The sequence below is a fragment of the Macaca fascicularis genome, chromosome 17, assembly GCF_037993035.2.
Source record: "Macaca fascicularis isolate 582-1 chromosome 17, T2T-MFA8v1.1".
NCBI lineage: Eukaryota > Metazoa > Chordata > Mammalia > Primates > Cercopithecidae > Macaca > Macaca fascicularis.
In genome coordinates, this window is record NC_088391.1 from 32,665,674 (window position 1) to 32,681,071 (window position 15,398).

The 15,398-nt window shown below is 38.9% G+C and overlaps 1 pseudogene; it reads left to right on the plus strand.

Annotated features, from left to right (window-relative positions):
* LOC102121976 (protocadherin-8-like) overlaps positions 1 to 15,398 on the plus strand; it is a 361,142-nt pseudogene that overhangs the window by 255,170 nt on the left and 90,574 nt on the right.

A 15,398-nucleotide genomic window follows, 5' to 3' on the forward strand; every position in this document is an offset into this window, starting at 1 on the left:
AAAGTCAGGAAGGAACTTAATTTGGTATCAGATCAGTGGAAAGAGGATCTCACAAGTGATATAACAGTCTGGGTCATTAATGTTCCTTTCCCCTCTGCTTACATAGAACCTCATGTGCATACCTCTAATTAGTGCAGCTGGAACCAAGGAGGCTTCTGATGACGATTACATGGAAAATTTCCAAAGAAGCTTTTCCATTTTAAAGAGAACCTAAAGCATAACCTGAATCAGCTCCCCCTTCAAAAATTCTATTCCTGCAGGGAAAAAGGTAATTATATGCATTTAGGTATGGATAGCTTTTGTAAAAAAATAATTTTAGTTGACACTACCTAATCACAAGGAATTATTTCATAATCATGAAATAATAATAGTCCTAAAACTCTAAGGTTCAAAGAAACCCTTCAGTAAAATTTAGCTCCTGGTGCCTATATATACTTACTAAGTGATGTCTTAAAGTATATTTGACGGTAATTTTTTTCTTCTAATTTTACAATTAAACTTCTCTATCATGCACCATCAAGTCATTAGTCAGCCATCATCTTTTGTTCTTTGACTTCTGAACATGTGGTAGAGTTACGTAAAAATGGACATGACATTTAAAACATCTCAAAATACTTATGGAATATTGCTCTTCTCTGTCTGACTCATACTTCAGAGAGAAGAAAGCAGACGGTGGAATCTCTCCAAGCGATGACAGACCGGGCTACTGGGTGACAAGTGGTGAAGCATCCAGGAGCCAGCAGTTGCCAGTGGTCCCCTTTACCTGTGAGGTCAGCATCTCTAACACATACCCTTCTCTTCACATAATAGACTTGCACCTGTCTTTCAGTTGGGAATGACAAAGAAAATATTTTTCTGCTGTCATCCACTCTGTTTTCTGGTGATTTCCTCTTTTATCCTGACCCAGAGAACAGATGTTCTGCATCCACTAAGGTCGGTTTTACATTGTTTTGGCTTTCAAGGAGTGTTTTTAACATTCCTGCTGATGATTTAGCATAAATTGTTCTTGTAATTAGCGTGGTTAATGAACTCCCCACCTATCTTTTAGTAGGTAATTACAAAGCTGGTGTATATTAGCAGGTACTGTATAAAGATGAGAGGAAGGCTGGTGATTATGGATTCCATCCTCATGTCTCTACGACCAAATCCCAAACGGTTTAATCATCATCAATGTCAACCTTTGCCATATCTTCATTTTACATGCCATATATTATAATGTTGCATTTACATTTCATCTTGACTTTGATATTTGCTCCTTCAGAATAGAGGTGCCCTGATTAGACAAGGCTACTGGCAATTGAAAGAAATGTTTTAAAAATATGCACGTGCCATTACCAATTTCCCACGAGTGATTCTCTGTTTTACTGTGTGTGTTTACCAAAGGCTTTTTGTTTTGTTTTGTTAGATGTAGTTATGGCTAGAAAAGATTGAGTCTGTGGCAAAAAATTGACAATTACCAAGAGCTCCATAGTCCGATTTTTTTAGTCAGGAGCAAGGGGACAGGAAGAAGGAGATCTCTTCATGTAGAATGTAAACTTACTGAGTATTTCAAATATATAAACATAATTTATATATGTATGTGTGTCTGTTTATATTCACTGAAGCCCTATTATAAGAATTGTATATACAACCTATAATTATTGTCATCCTCTTCCTATACTCCTTTCTCTCTGATCATTTCATATCAACTTCTGATTAAATAATATTGGGCAATCATAGATGTCAAGAATCTTCTGCACCAATCAACCATTGAATTTCAAATATTTATTAAAGAACTGGGTGGTTAGCTGTCTGCACTCAGAGTTATTCCTGCCAAACAGTCACCACCACTGTGCTAGGTGCCACATCTCTCTATCACTTCTCTCAGGACTCGCTGCTCCTTGTGCCTTTCATTCCTCCCTCAAGTTTTAGGGACCAGAGGATGAACTTCTGAATAGATAATTGCATTTTGTGACTCTGTACCCTAATTATGAGAGACTTGGGAGAGGAAAATCAAACTTTTCCTGATTCCTATGACATTTACTTAAAGAAGAGTGGGCAGGCTTTGACCAGAAAGATAGTGCAGAAGAAAAGTGTCAGTAGTGAGAAGCAATGGTTGATTGGAATTCTAAGTTCTGAAAAGGACATTGTTATTTATGGAGCATATACCTATAGAATGTCTACTGGCTCAACTATACTCCACACAGTTGGCTAATTGGAGTCTATTGCCAAAGAACACACAATAGTGCATTCTCTCCATTTAGGGGTGCCTTGGAATGCTGCTGAGCAAAACATGACAAGAGTCCATTGCACATGGGTTCACATATATACATTTCCCAGCTGTGTGACTTGTCGGAAACCACTTAAATGTCCTGAGCCTCATTCTCTTCTTCTTTAAAATTGATAGTTCATAAAGTTGTGAAGATTAAATGAAATGGTAAGTCTAAAAATTATTTGAAAACTGGAGAGTGCTACAAAAATGTAGAAATAATGATTAATCAAGAGAAATATTTCTGTCATCTCTTGGGTAGGACACTGTAAACTTAAATTCACAAGGTCTGAAAATGGCAGCTCAAACCAACCATTTCAGAACTTTATTACATGTTCTCAAATGTCTCTGAACATGAGATATGAGGGCTAGTCTCACTAGATGGTGGGTTCTACTAATTGACTTTGTAAGCTGAATGAGAGACTGAACAGATTTTTCTATTTTTCACCGTTGTTCAATGGAAGGCAGTAGAACTATCACTGTCTTCTTCAACAAAGTCACGAGAGTAAATATTTGGAAGAGGATTCAGAATGGAAATGAAATGAGGCATTGTGTGTTATGCTGACCTACTTTAAACACTACTCCTGGAAAATGGGAGTCTGCACAGGAGCTTCCTCAGAATACTTCTCTTGGTATGATTCTCATGAGACTGTACTAAAATTATCTCGATGAACAACTTCGTGTTTTTTGCTTGGCATGGGTTGTGGGAAGAAAGCAAGAATGCACTATATCACCATTTGTATTAATTCTTTGGACTGAGATGGTTATTTTTATTTGCAGCAGGTTTATATTATCCTCAGAAGGATCTTTTTACGAAGGGATTCCTCGTATGAGGTTCTGCCAGAGCAGATGCACTTTAAATGACAGGTTTAGAATGGCCTTTTCTCTGTCAAGCAAGTTGGCACAAGCTGGTTGTCAAGCGACACAGTGGCTGGCATCTATTAGCTTACTGAGGATGAAATGAGTGGCATTCCATCCAATACTGACTATTTTTTATTTTATTTTTTTACGGTGTCTCCTTAAAATGATCGGATGATTGGACCCTTTGTAGGGGCCTCACTCATGATGAAATGCAACCCATTACTAACTATCCAAGGTGGCAATGCTTATTTGGTGAGTTTTGTTCCTAATAACAAGATGAAGGGACAGTGAGTTCCTCCTTTGTAAAGACCTGAGAAGCTCTGGGAACTGGCAGATTCCCAATTTTTATTTTAATTCTGATTACATAGTAAAAACAACTCACAGAATTTAATGTCTAATTTGAGACACTTTAATCTTCGTTTCATCCGTTAATTTGTCAAGACAATGTTGAAAGAGAAACTTGAAAGCAAGTTCTCCCTGTCAGAAAAACCCTTTCAGGGCCTTGAGGAAAAATGTCTCTTAATCACATTTTATTATACTTTTTTCTAAGTATCTGAACAAGGAGCCCATAACACAGGCATGAGTCTGAACACCAATTCTTATTCCAGATAGCAACAAGTCATACTGGATGCAATCTCAACCTCTTTATGCACTTAGTAATTCCTATATCCCACAATTATTTGTTCAGTGTTAAGAAACTCAACCCTGTGGATTTCAGTTTGCTCATCTACAAAATCATAATATTGGACTAATTGATCTTTAAGGTCCTGTCAGATTTTTAAAATTATCTTTTTTTAAAAAAGTATTTTATTAAAGACAATGTTAGAAGTAAAAACAATGGCATCATTATCATTTATTCAATCTAACCTGTCTAACTATCATAACTGAATTTAGTACTTAAAGCTTGGGGTTCTTTATTCTCAGACTTTACTGTTAATACTGATGAACTCTAACTCATGAATTTAGTGAAATACAAATACCCTCATCTGGGAGTAAACTGTAATAATATGCTTCTATGTTGGGGGGAGAAAAACCCCAAACAGACCTTTTTTCTTTTAGATTTTGAATGGCTTGTCTAGCTCTTCCCCTCCTGCCCTAAACAATGCATGGGCGTTCTTTGTGTCAGTAATAGAAGCAAATGCATGTACAGTGTGTATGTAGTAGCAAACATTCAGGCAACGTATTTCCATGTTAGCTGATGGGCTTTGATAAAGTCAAATAAGAACCAACCGAGCAAGGCAGTTCTTAAGATAATAATACGTTATCAGCTCTATCATATATACCCTTTTTATTCATGGATAAAATACCGGTCAATGTGATAGTACAATTCTTCAAAGACATGAATTGCATAAACTCGATATCTCCATTTCTATAACTACTGGTACCTCTTCCACCACTGTCAACCTCGATATAAGTCTCTGTGCTTAAACTTCTCAAAACAGTAGCTTGTGATGTGATATGGGGTCTGAAGTGTGAGAGATGGTCTGTAGTAGTGGATAAGCTTTCATTTTTATATAGAAACAGGTCATGTATTGGTAGAAAATCCTTCTTGCTGTGGAATCCAAGCAGAGTTGAAGGGCAGATGACAAAATCAAAACAGAACCCTCTGTTGTTTTTTCCCCCCCTGTCATTTTAGGAAATTTCTTTTATCACTTTGATCATGCTACTTTGTGGAGTTGTTTGGGCAAATCCCCACCGTTAGACAGGCCCACTGACTTCCATCTAATAGGATCGTATTTATGTTGCTAGAAGTGCTGCCGACTGGCTTCATTTCCCCAGGAAGTAACTCTTGGCTAGCTCTGGCAGGGACATTATAAGCTTGCAGGCTTTATCAAATCTGTGAAACCAAGTGTGATTTACAGAGAGAGTTGGGGCAAAGAAACATACAGCAGTTGGATTCTAAAATCAGAAGCTTCCTCCCTGAAGAGGTAGAGGGAATTTGAGTCAGAAAGCCAACAAATAAGACTGATTTCAGCTTATCTTGAAAATTTCTAGACTTATTCATAAATTTGACAGGAGAGCTATCAGAGAGAAACGCTTTGAAATGATAAAAAGTAAACACTCGACATGAGACCCAGAGATGTGGATATCTTTCAGATGGCTGGGCTTGGTGCAGAGAGCAACAGTGACAATAGAATATGATGCCACATTCTCTCTCTTTTATGTTCTTTTAAACTGCCTCTGGAAATGCGAATAGGGTGGGAATTATTCAGTCAAAAATGTACTTCGAAATTAAAAATTGAAACAAAAAACAAGGGAGGGTAGAATGGGCAGTGATGAGGATTTTTTTCCGCATAGGAAAATGTCAGGAGAACAAAATTGGTATACGTTCTATTTTGCTTATTTTTCTGAATAGTAAAAGATTGGGAAATAGGAGAGGTTTCTTTTCCTTTTGGTTGTTGATAGGGCATTGCCACCTGCTCTAATAACAAAATTAAGCAGGGATGTGTGGAACACAAGCAGAACTTTTCATGATTGTTCTAGTTAATAGTTTGACAGTTCATATCATGAAGAAATTGCTTAAATCACTTAGGGATAGAATTTTAAAATCTCCAGAGATGATAGATTTATCCTAAATTTTAAGGGCCACAAAAATGTATTATTTTTCACTCTCCAGTAGGCCCATTATTTAAAAAAAAATACATTTACCAGAAACAAATTACATATATATATATGAAATTATGAAGGAGAAGGATTAATGTAATTTTTAATGGCTATATATGTGTATATATCTATTCAGTTCTCCATGTCCATGGGGGATAGGTTTCAGGACTCCTGTGGATACCAAAATCCACAAGTGCTCAAGTCCCTCATATAAAATGACATAGTACAGTTGGTCCTCGGTATCTGGGGGTTTCAATCAATGGTTGGTTGAATCTGGAGATGCAGAAACCCTCAGATAGATGGGTAATTGTACACACACACACACACACACACACATATGGCTATATACCTGTTGATGGAGTTTCTGACCAGCTTGCAACAAGATAACTGGTATAGCTATATTGAATTAAAATAATTTTAGCCTAAAGCAAAACAATTTATGTCTGCTAACCTGGGCAGCATTATCAAGAGTAAGTGTGTGTGTGTGTGTGTGTGCACGCGCATGCACGCGTGTTTGTATCTTTTTGAAATGCCAAATATAATTAGAGGAGTTCATTCATCATCTTCAAGGATGTCTAAGTGACTTAATTTATGATGGAAACCATTGAACAATTTCAGTAAATATAGGAATAAGTCATGTATTTCAAAGTAGTCTCACACAAAGCATTTAAAAATACCGAGAGAATAACTATGGTTTAACACAATTTCATAGACTACTGTGGAGGAAAACTTTATCTTTTTTAGTAGAGGATAGTCCCAGTCATGAAGGAGCCAGGGCAAAGGGAAAAGTGGTAAAACAGTAATGCAAGAACAAATTTGGAAAAAAATAAGAATGAAGAGGCCTGTTCTATGTGAAACAACAAAAAGGAATAATCTAGACCAAAGAATCTTGGATCTGTTTTTGGTTCTGAACTGTTAAATGGAACATTTTCAAAAGGGGAGGTGAACTCGTTGATTGTATCCCTGAAGCTCATGTGTTCTCAATGCCCAGTAAACATAGACTTTTCTTGCAGGGCATCTGTGGAAGAGAGAGAGAGAGAGAGAGAGACACAGAGAGAGAGAGAGAGTTGGGGTGGGAAGGATCTAACAGAAGCATTAGATTTTGTTGCCACATTTGGCCTGGTAGGCAACACATTTCCAAAATTGGCTTTTATCCCACAGCACCCTTTGAGGGTAAGATAGAAAAGCTTTTTTCTTTCTGACATTTTAATTTTCATGTCTTCCAAGGAATCCTACCATATTTTTAAGTAGGTACAACACATAGTACTTAATTTGTGCATTTAAATGAGCAGATCTGACAAAACAATAAAAGCTGTATAAGGTTTATGTGGGCAAATTGCCACTTCTTGAACTTTGAAATTTGCACGCACAGTAAGTTGGAAGTTTGCTAATTAACTGTATGCACATGACCAGAAATAGGCTCACAAATATTGTTTCTTGTCACAAAGGATGTCTTTACAGTATGCCAAACAAAATGCACCTTCGGATGATATATCCAGGTCAAAAATGCTGTGTATCATAATATTTTTAGCTTCCTGGTCTCACCTTTTTCACTACTGTATTTGGCACAGTTACCTGAGAACACTTTCTTTGCTGGTTGTCAGCTGTGTAGGATAACAAAGTAGAATACTTGCTTGAACCCATACAGTAGACTTTGGGGAAAACTGGCAATCCGTACCTCTTGTAGAAGAAACATGAGATGTTTGGCCTGTCAGATTATATGAAATTATGGAATCTTAGAATAGGAAGTATAATATTTACTAATGCTTTACTGAAACAAAAACCCCACATATAAAGAGACTCAATCAAGGCAGAAGATTATTTGGTTCACATGTAGACCAAGGGTGAGCAGTTCAGGATTGTAGGTAAGACTCTGCTCAAGACAGTCATTCAGGGTCCCAAATTCCTTCAATCATGTGGCTCCATCCTCCTCCAGAGTGTTGTCCATGTCTATTTGGTTGAAGCTAGGTCATTGACAAGTCCAGATGCCATCCAGTAGAAACAAAAAAAGAGAAGAAGGCAAGAGAGGCAGCTTCATTTTTAAGATGATGATGCAGAAATTGGCTAGAATACTTGTGCTCATATCCCATTGATCAGAACTCTGTCACATGGATAGAGAGGTGCTGTGGATAATGAAAGCTGACAGAAATTCTAAGATAGAAGATATAATTCTACCTCTCACTCTGTCTGGCTGGTGAATCCACAGAAATGGGTAAATCACGTTGAATATTACGGAGAAACTCCTTGGGCTTTTACATGCCTTCGTTTCTATTGATTTAATGAAGGACTGATAAAAAATTTAAAATGTTAAGCCATTGAAGAAACTTCAAATAGCTTTCTCTTGATCTGTGAATTGTATGAATTAATGTGAGATTCATATAGCTTAAATATAGTTCATAGTTTCTTTTTAGTGTCCATTTATTTGAAAAAAATTAGAAGAGGTCTACTATAAAATTTGTCCTTGTAACTAATGAATCTAAATTACCTTAATGACTGTGAAAGTCAATACATTGATTAGTTCAATAAATGCTATTCATTGTACACCTCCTATGAGTCTGTGGTTGTTGTATGCACAAGGGAAGATACAAAGCTGAATAATTTGCATAGGTCTCAAAAGTCAATGCAGGTAAGGTTCCTGGGTCCAGATATTCTGACACCTTACAAAATGTGGGTATGAAAGACTTTCCACTCTAATCCTCTTTTTTTTTTTGAGACAGAGTCTCGCTCTATCCCCCAGGCTGGAGTGCAGTGGAGTGATCTAGGCTCACTGCAACCTCTGCCTCCTCGGTTTATGCCATTCTCCTGCCTCAGCCTCCCAAGTAGCTAGGATTATAGGTGTCCGCCATCACGCCTGGCTAATTTTTGTATTTTTAGTAGAGATGGGGTTTCACCATGTTGGCCAGGCTGGTCTCGAACTCCTGACCTCAGGTGATTCACCCACCTCGGCCTGCCAAAGTGCTGGGATTACAGGCCTGAGCCGCTGTGCCTGACCTGTATTGCCTCTGGATGTGACATTCATAAATCTTCAATTTTACATGAAAGAGAGAAAAAAACAGCAATAGATAGTTGCAGGTCCCCCAATCTCCTGATTAGTTCAATGAATGCTTTGTGATCACTATGTGGCAGGTACCTTGTAAGCATCTGAAACCAATGGTGGAGAAGATAGTTTCTGTCTTCCTGAAACTTATGTTCTAAATCAATCATTCCCAATCACTGATCGTCAGCATAGTCCAGATATGCTTGCAAAGTTTTTCATTCAGCAGCTGTAGCAGGCACTACAATTATAAACATGGTGCCCCTTCCTTTTTTTTGGCATCAAAAAATATGCCTATTTAGGCTGAAAAAGAGCAGAGGCTTTGAACTACAGGAAATAGTCTGGGGTCCAAACTATGGTACTGATTCAGTCAGTGGAGAGTGGATCTTTTTATTTGTTTTTTGAGATGGAGTCTTGCTCTGTTGCCCAGGCTGGAGAGCAGTGGTGTAATCTCGGCTCACTGCAAGCTCCACCTCCCGGGTCCATGCCATTCTCCTGCCTCAACCTCCCAAGGCACCCACCACCACACCCGGCTATGTTTTTTTAGTAGAGACAGGGTTTCATCGTGTTAGCCAGGATGTTCTCGATCTCCTGACCTCGTGATCCGCCCCTTGGCCTTCCAAAATGCTGGGATTACAGGCATGAGCCACCGCGCCTGGCCTGTAGAGTGGATCTTAAAGCCTCTTCTCTCAGAAACTTCCCATGTAATTTTCATGAGCAGTTAATTTGGAGAATTACATTTTTGCATGCAATTTGGGTCTGTTTCAACATTTTATAAAAACCTATATCTTGCCATGTATAATTGGTGATGGGTCTGCTAGGTTTCATTGATGAGAATTTGAGGAGTCACCCAATGGTTTGTCACTGTGATGACTGTTACTGGCTCTCTGCACAATGTGCCTCTGTCTGACACCATCTTTTAGGTTTAACTCTCAAGTTAATCCCAATATTTAGAGCATTTTTTCCTCGTACTAAATATGTATGGTTCATAGTTCTCTATTATCAACCTATCCCTTAGTTTTGAATTAATCTTAAAAGCACTTTTAACTTCTTACTGTATGCAAAGCACAGTATATTAGAAATTCATTTATATATTATTTGAAAAATGACTTAGATTAATCTCACTATAGTTCAACATATATCTTTTTTTTAAAAAAAAGCATCACACATCCATCAATCATTTGAAGCCCTTCTTCCAGCTGGAGAAGTGATCAATTTAAGGACATTCACTTATTTCTCTGTGCACGGAGAGTATGAACTTTTCATTGCATTTTAATTCATGTTTTTCCCTCTTTTATTGTCACATTACCTGTCAGATATGAACTTTGTATCCAAAGGTTCCTTTTCCTTATATAGCAATGTGAATATTTTGTTAGCTATTTTTCTTTCTTCTCACATTCTTTCCCCCCATAAAATTGTATAAAAAGGGCATTTGACCTATTTGTTTGTTTTATAACAAATATAGTGTTAAACTGAGAGAAAATGAGTCTTCTTTCTGATGCCTTTTCTAGAGACCATTGAAAATATATAGAATCTATTTGCTTGGCTTTACACTGTCCAAATTTGAACATCATTGTGAAGTTAAAGCTGTCCCTGAGGACTGGTGACATTTGATCTGAGTAACAGCTATGGTACTCAGTTGAGGTCGTTCTTTCTATATGGGTTTCAAAGCTGGAAGCTCAGAAAATCCATTAAAGCCAGAGTTAGAGCCGAAATAAAGGTGATGACATAGCCATTTGAGGTGAGAAAGGTGAGCTTCTTCAGAGGGTTTCAAGAAAGTGCATAATGAAGACAATTTTGGAGCCATGCCTCTCCGGTACTCCCAGCTGCCTAACTCAGATCTCCCATGGCAGCCCTAGGATGAAATGCAACGTGACCTGATTAAATGCTTACAATGCTTCCACCAACCTGCCTCTATCCCTCATCGAAACACCTCTTTTAATGCTGCCCTCATTTCGTGGGGCTGATTGAACCTTGCTAATATAAGGACTGAGTTTTATGATGCCGCTCTGAGAGGATGCTGAGCAGCAACACGATCTGCTTTTTTTTTTTTTCTCTCCAGAGCACACATGGAATGAGAAAAAAGTATTCCTTAATATTGCCACATAATGGAGAGGGATTACATCTACTCGTAGCATCACTGTGAAAGTTACCTGTTAACTTCTATTAGAACTCATTAAGCAGTGCCTTTTATTCCCTTGGCTCCCAGCCTCCTTGACAGCTTTAGCTGAACAAGATCTCCAACCATCCTCAACAACCTATATGCTCCATCAGGCCCTGCGTTTTGACTGTTCTATGCCAAGCACAGGGAAATCTTGTATTGTTTCTTATTCCACACAACCAGTATCATCCGTCTTTGGGGGTTACTGTTGGTAGTCTTGTCACTCAGACTCAGCCACAGGCATGAAGCCTCCTTTGATTATATTTCAGTTCCTTAACAGGAACTGTTCTGTTACCTCATTTGCCTGCTAAAAACCCATAGAGGTTCCTGTCTTGTTAAATGTAATTCTGTTGCAATTACTGTCAAATATTAAATTAAAAGTAGTTAGCTCATTAACAGCTCCCCCCAACAATCGATTAAAAAGTTTTATTTTTTAATATAAGTGTGGCTAGCATTTATGTGTGAACTCCTTTCTCATCTTTGGAATCTAATTAAAGTCACTTGGAATGCTCATTCTTTCACATGGTCCCAGAATTTCTGGGGCATGGAAGAGGCATGCAGTGGGAACCAAAGGATGTGGCATGAAACCACCTCAGAGGCAGAGACTGGGTCTGGAAGAACCAGCTGAAGATGTGGCATGCACAGTCAAGGACAGGCACTGTCTCTGGCCTCAGAGGCATTCATCAGGATGTACAAGGGTGGAGGTTTCTAATTTGGTCAGAGCTGGGATATGGCGAATACAAGAGCACATGACCCTCAAAAGTACAAGGGAGGTAGGCAGGGGCACTGAGCATTGCATAAGCAGAAACACAGGGCTGGGGCCAAGTGGGCTGGATTTCAGGTGGAAGATGGCCAGGTTGCAGTAGGATCCAGTCTTGGAATGAGCAGTAAACTAAGCAGAAGACTTCAAAAGGAGTAATAAAATAGCAATAAAAACACTGCCCTCTAATCAATGTTTGCTATAACATCTAAAGTGATTCTTTAAGAAATATAAAGCAGATCGCACCACTGTGCTGTCTAAACTTTTCAGTGACTTCCTAAGCCAGTCTTATTAATCTCAAAATGGGAAAGAGATCACCCAGGTGTTTTTGTTAAAGTGCAGATTCTGACTTGGGGGTCTGGGGTGGCATTCAAGTTTTTGCACTTTCAGCAAGCTCCCAGGTGATGTGCGGACCACGCTTTGAGTAGCAGGTACTTGGAGTACAATCCAAACGGCCTCACCTCACCCCATTCTCACCCGTCTCTCTCCACATCCCAGCCACTCGCATCTGTTTCCCACCTCACAGTCTTCATAATTTCTGTTTGCTGTGCATGGAGTGCCACTCACCCAGCTCTTCTCGCTCTTCCTTCTCTGGTCTCAGCTTAAATGGCATTTTCTCAGCATGGCTTACCCTGATGGCCCTCATTCCAAAACAGCCCCCTCATTCCCAGTTATTCTCTATCAAAGTAACTTTGATTTTCAACTTTGATCATAGCTATCTCTTAGTCTACAAGCATCTATTTACCAATTCAATTGTTTTGTATATTTGTCCCCAATTAGATACAAACTTCCAAAAACACAGGAACAATTATTGACACATTTTACACTCTATCATTTGTTAAATTCTGTCTATGCACTCTACATTGTACTAAGTGCTTTACATTTATCTCATTTATTCCTAGCATCCAGTCTGTAAGTTAGGTCTTTTTAATTACTAGGTTACAGACAAGATAATAGACACCCTTTAAAAACACTAAACAGAAACTGCAAGCATTTGAGCAAAATAGAGATCCAGAAAAATAGCTATTGCATGTGCTGCCCTGACTCTGCCTGTGTTTTACCTCCCGAATGGAGACATTCAAACTGGAATGACCACTACCATCTCCACATGGTCCCCAAGGGTACACTGCCCAAAGAAGGACAACAATCCCATTGCATGGCTGAGCTAGTCCAACACTAGAGACGACTGCTAAATAAAGTAGAACAAAAAGGAATTTAATAAGGAAAGCAACTAGAGTCATCAATGCGACTAAACATACTATAGCTGCTGCGTATTGTGCTCCGGTCACGGGCCCCCCACTGTAAGAATATCAGTCAAAGTGGCAAAGGGGAGATTTCAAATCCCAGGACAAAGGTATTATGTACCTTGAATAGACATGTGCTCCTCTGAACCTCCCCTCCCACCAGTAACCAGGGGCAGGAATACCGTGGCCAGGTTTGTTTTCTCCTTTCTGTAGGTAGAAATTCTAGTAAGAATGTATTTTGACAGATTTAGCATATGGGGTCCACACATAGCTTTTCCATGCAAGATGGGGGCAGGTGCAGCCCTTGCTTTATCAGGGAGGATAATCCAGGGTTTAGAATTAAGTACTAAGTCTCCATTGCCCTGGATGATCTTGAACAGGGGCATATGAGGTCACGTACATAATTCTATATATAAGTAAGAATTTCATTTCTTATTGTGGTGGAAATGAGGAGTAGGAGAGTATGGGTTCTGACTCTAGAGCTTCTTGAAATGCCAGCTTAGCTGCTGACCCCCCTTGAAGGTAGATGTGCACAGGGGCCTGCCGTGTGTGCTTATTATTTTTGATGGATTACAGTCTGGCTGCAGGGCAGGAAGCTCAAACCCCCAGGGTCACATTGTTGTAGCTTGCAAAGATGTTGAGGCTTGAAACATTTCACTGTAGCCAGGCTCAATGAGAATTTCAGGTATTATCTTCAGAGTCCCTTACTCTTTCTTCTTCTTCGGGTTTGCCCTAGATATAAAAAATTATGCCAAATTGCATTCCTCTCCCACACCCTTCTACACATACACTCAAGCTGAATATGAAAATTGGTCTCTAATTGTTGGATATAAGCTTGACTAGCTTTGAATTAACAGCTAAAGCTGTATTCATTAATCTGAACAGGGAAGAGCAGGCAGACTGTCACAACACGGCTCAGTTCAGTAGTCATGCAGAACAGGTGAGGGAACAGGCGGCACTTCGAAAGTGCAGCAGCCAGTCTCCATCAGCCCCATCACCCAGTGACGAAGAGGGGGAGGCAGCCAGCCACATTGGCTCCACGAGATGGATGGCACACCTCAAAGTCCACTATCCCAGGGCATCCCAGTGATGATTGATGGCTATCCGCAGCAATTAAGCTTCAGAGCTTTTAAATGTCATTTTAGAATGGAATGCCATCTCATAAATGTGTTGGTTAACATTTATCAAACATGTAGATGGGGTGGGGTTGGTGGGCTATGGAGTCATTCTTTGGGGAAATAAGAACAAAAGTTACAGCTTTTAAGTGGGTAACCACGTGAGTAAAATTTGATAATATTTCCATGAGTTCTCTTCGACATTGAAATAAACTGCAGAAGAACCTTTCTGTGTTGAGATTTGGTGGGGTATGGTGAAACGAATGTACTTTGTAACAAAGGGTCAGGAGAAGTGGTTTTAAGCTCTTTTACATATGATGATGTATTTTAGAGAAATCACAACCTACCTGTATAAATGGGAGATGTAGGTAGGAATGAGTGTGCTAGAATCACCTGAGGAGCTTTAAAACATACCAATAGTATAGATGCTTACCTTAGAGATTCTGATCCAGTTTGTCTGTGGTGAGATATATATATATATGTATACACAGCTGTGAAATCTCCCCAGGTGATAGATATGTATATTCTTCATTCTTACATTTCCATAATATTTCTTTCTATGTAGATATTCCCAAAGTAGAGAACACTTATTAATTAAAAAAAGCTTTTCATAAGAACAGCATGTGGTGTTGAAGGACAAAAATATAGGGTGATCAATATTTTTCTTGCCACTAATTTGTATTTACTCATTAAATCAATCATAGGTTAAATAACTCTTGACAATTCTTATCAAATTCAAAGTTTTAAGTAGGGGACCTGGATTTACTTGAACATGGTGTAGCAGGGACCATGAATCTGGAAGTGTATTATATTGATAGCAACCTCTGTAAAAGGTAGTTCGAGTAAAGTTTATTGAACAGCAGAAAATTGCTGATTAAAGTTATCAACTCTCCTTCCTCCATTTTGGCCTTTTCTTCTGTTTATTTCTCTGTTCTGATTACAGCTAAGTGGTGGCATAATATTTTTTAGGCATGAATATGATTTTAAATTTCTCCTTCCTGTATTTTCTTTCCCAACTCCATTCCTGCATTCAAGCAAATAGTTGGCTTTGTAATTTTCACCTCAGGGGAAGAATAAGGGTAAAAAAAAGCCATATACAAGTTTAGGTTCTCAAACCTTGTCTGTTTAAGGAGATTGTTCTTATACAGGCAATGCCCTCCAGATTAGTGAATTCTCCAAGGTGGAATGAAAGGTAATAAAGGAGAATGAAAAGAGATGAAGAGGAAGTGAGAACAGGGACCTCAGTGGGCCCAGGAGATACGTTGTGGGCTTTGTTTGCAGGAGGGGTGATGAGGAGGCAGTACAACCTAAGAAGGGCATATAAAAGCTAAGGAACATGATTTACAATCCTTTGGGTATATACCCAGTAAC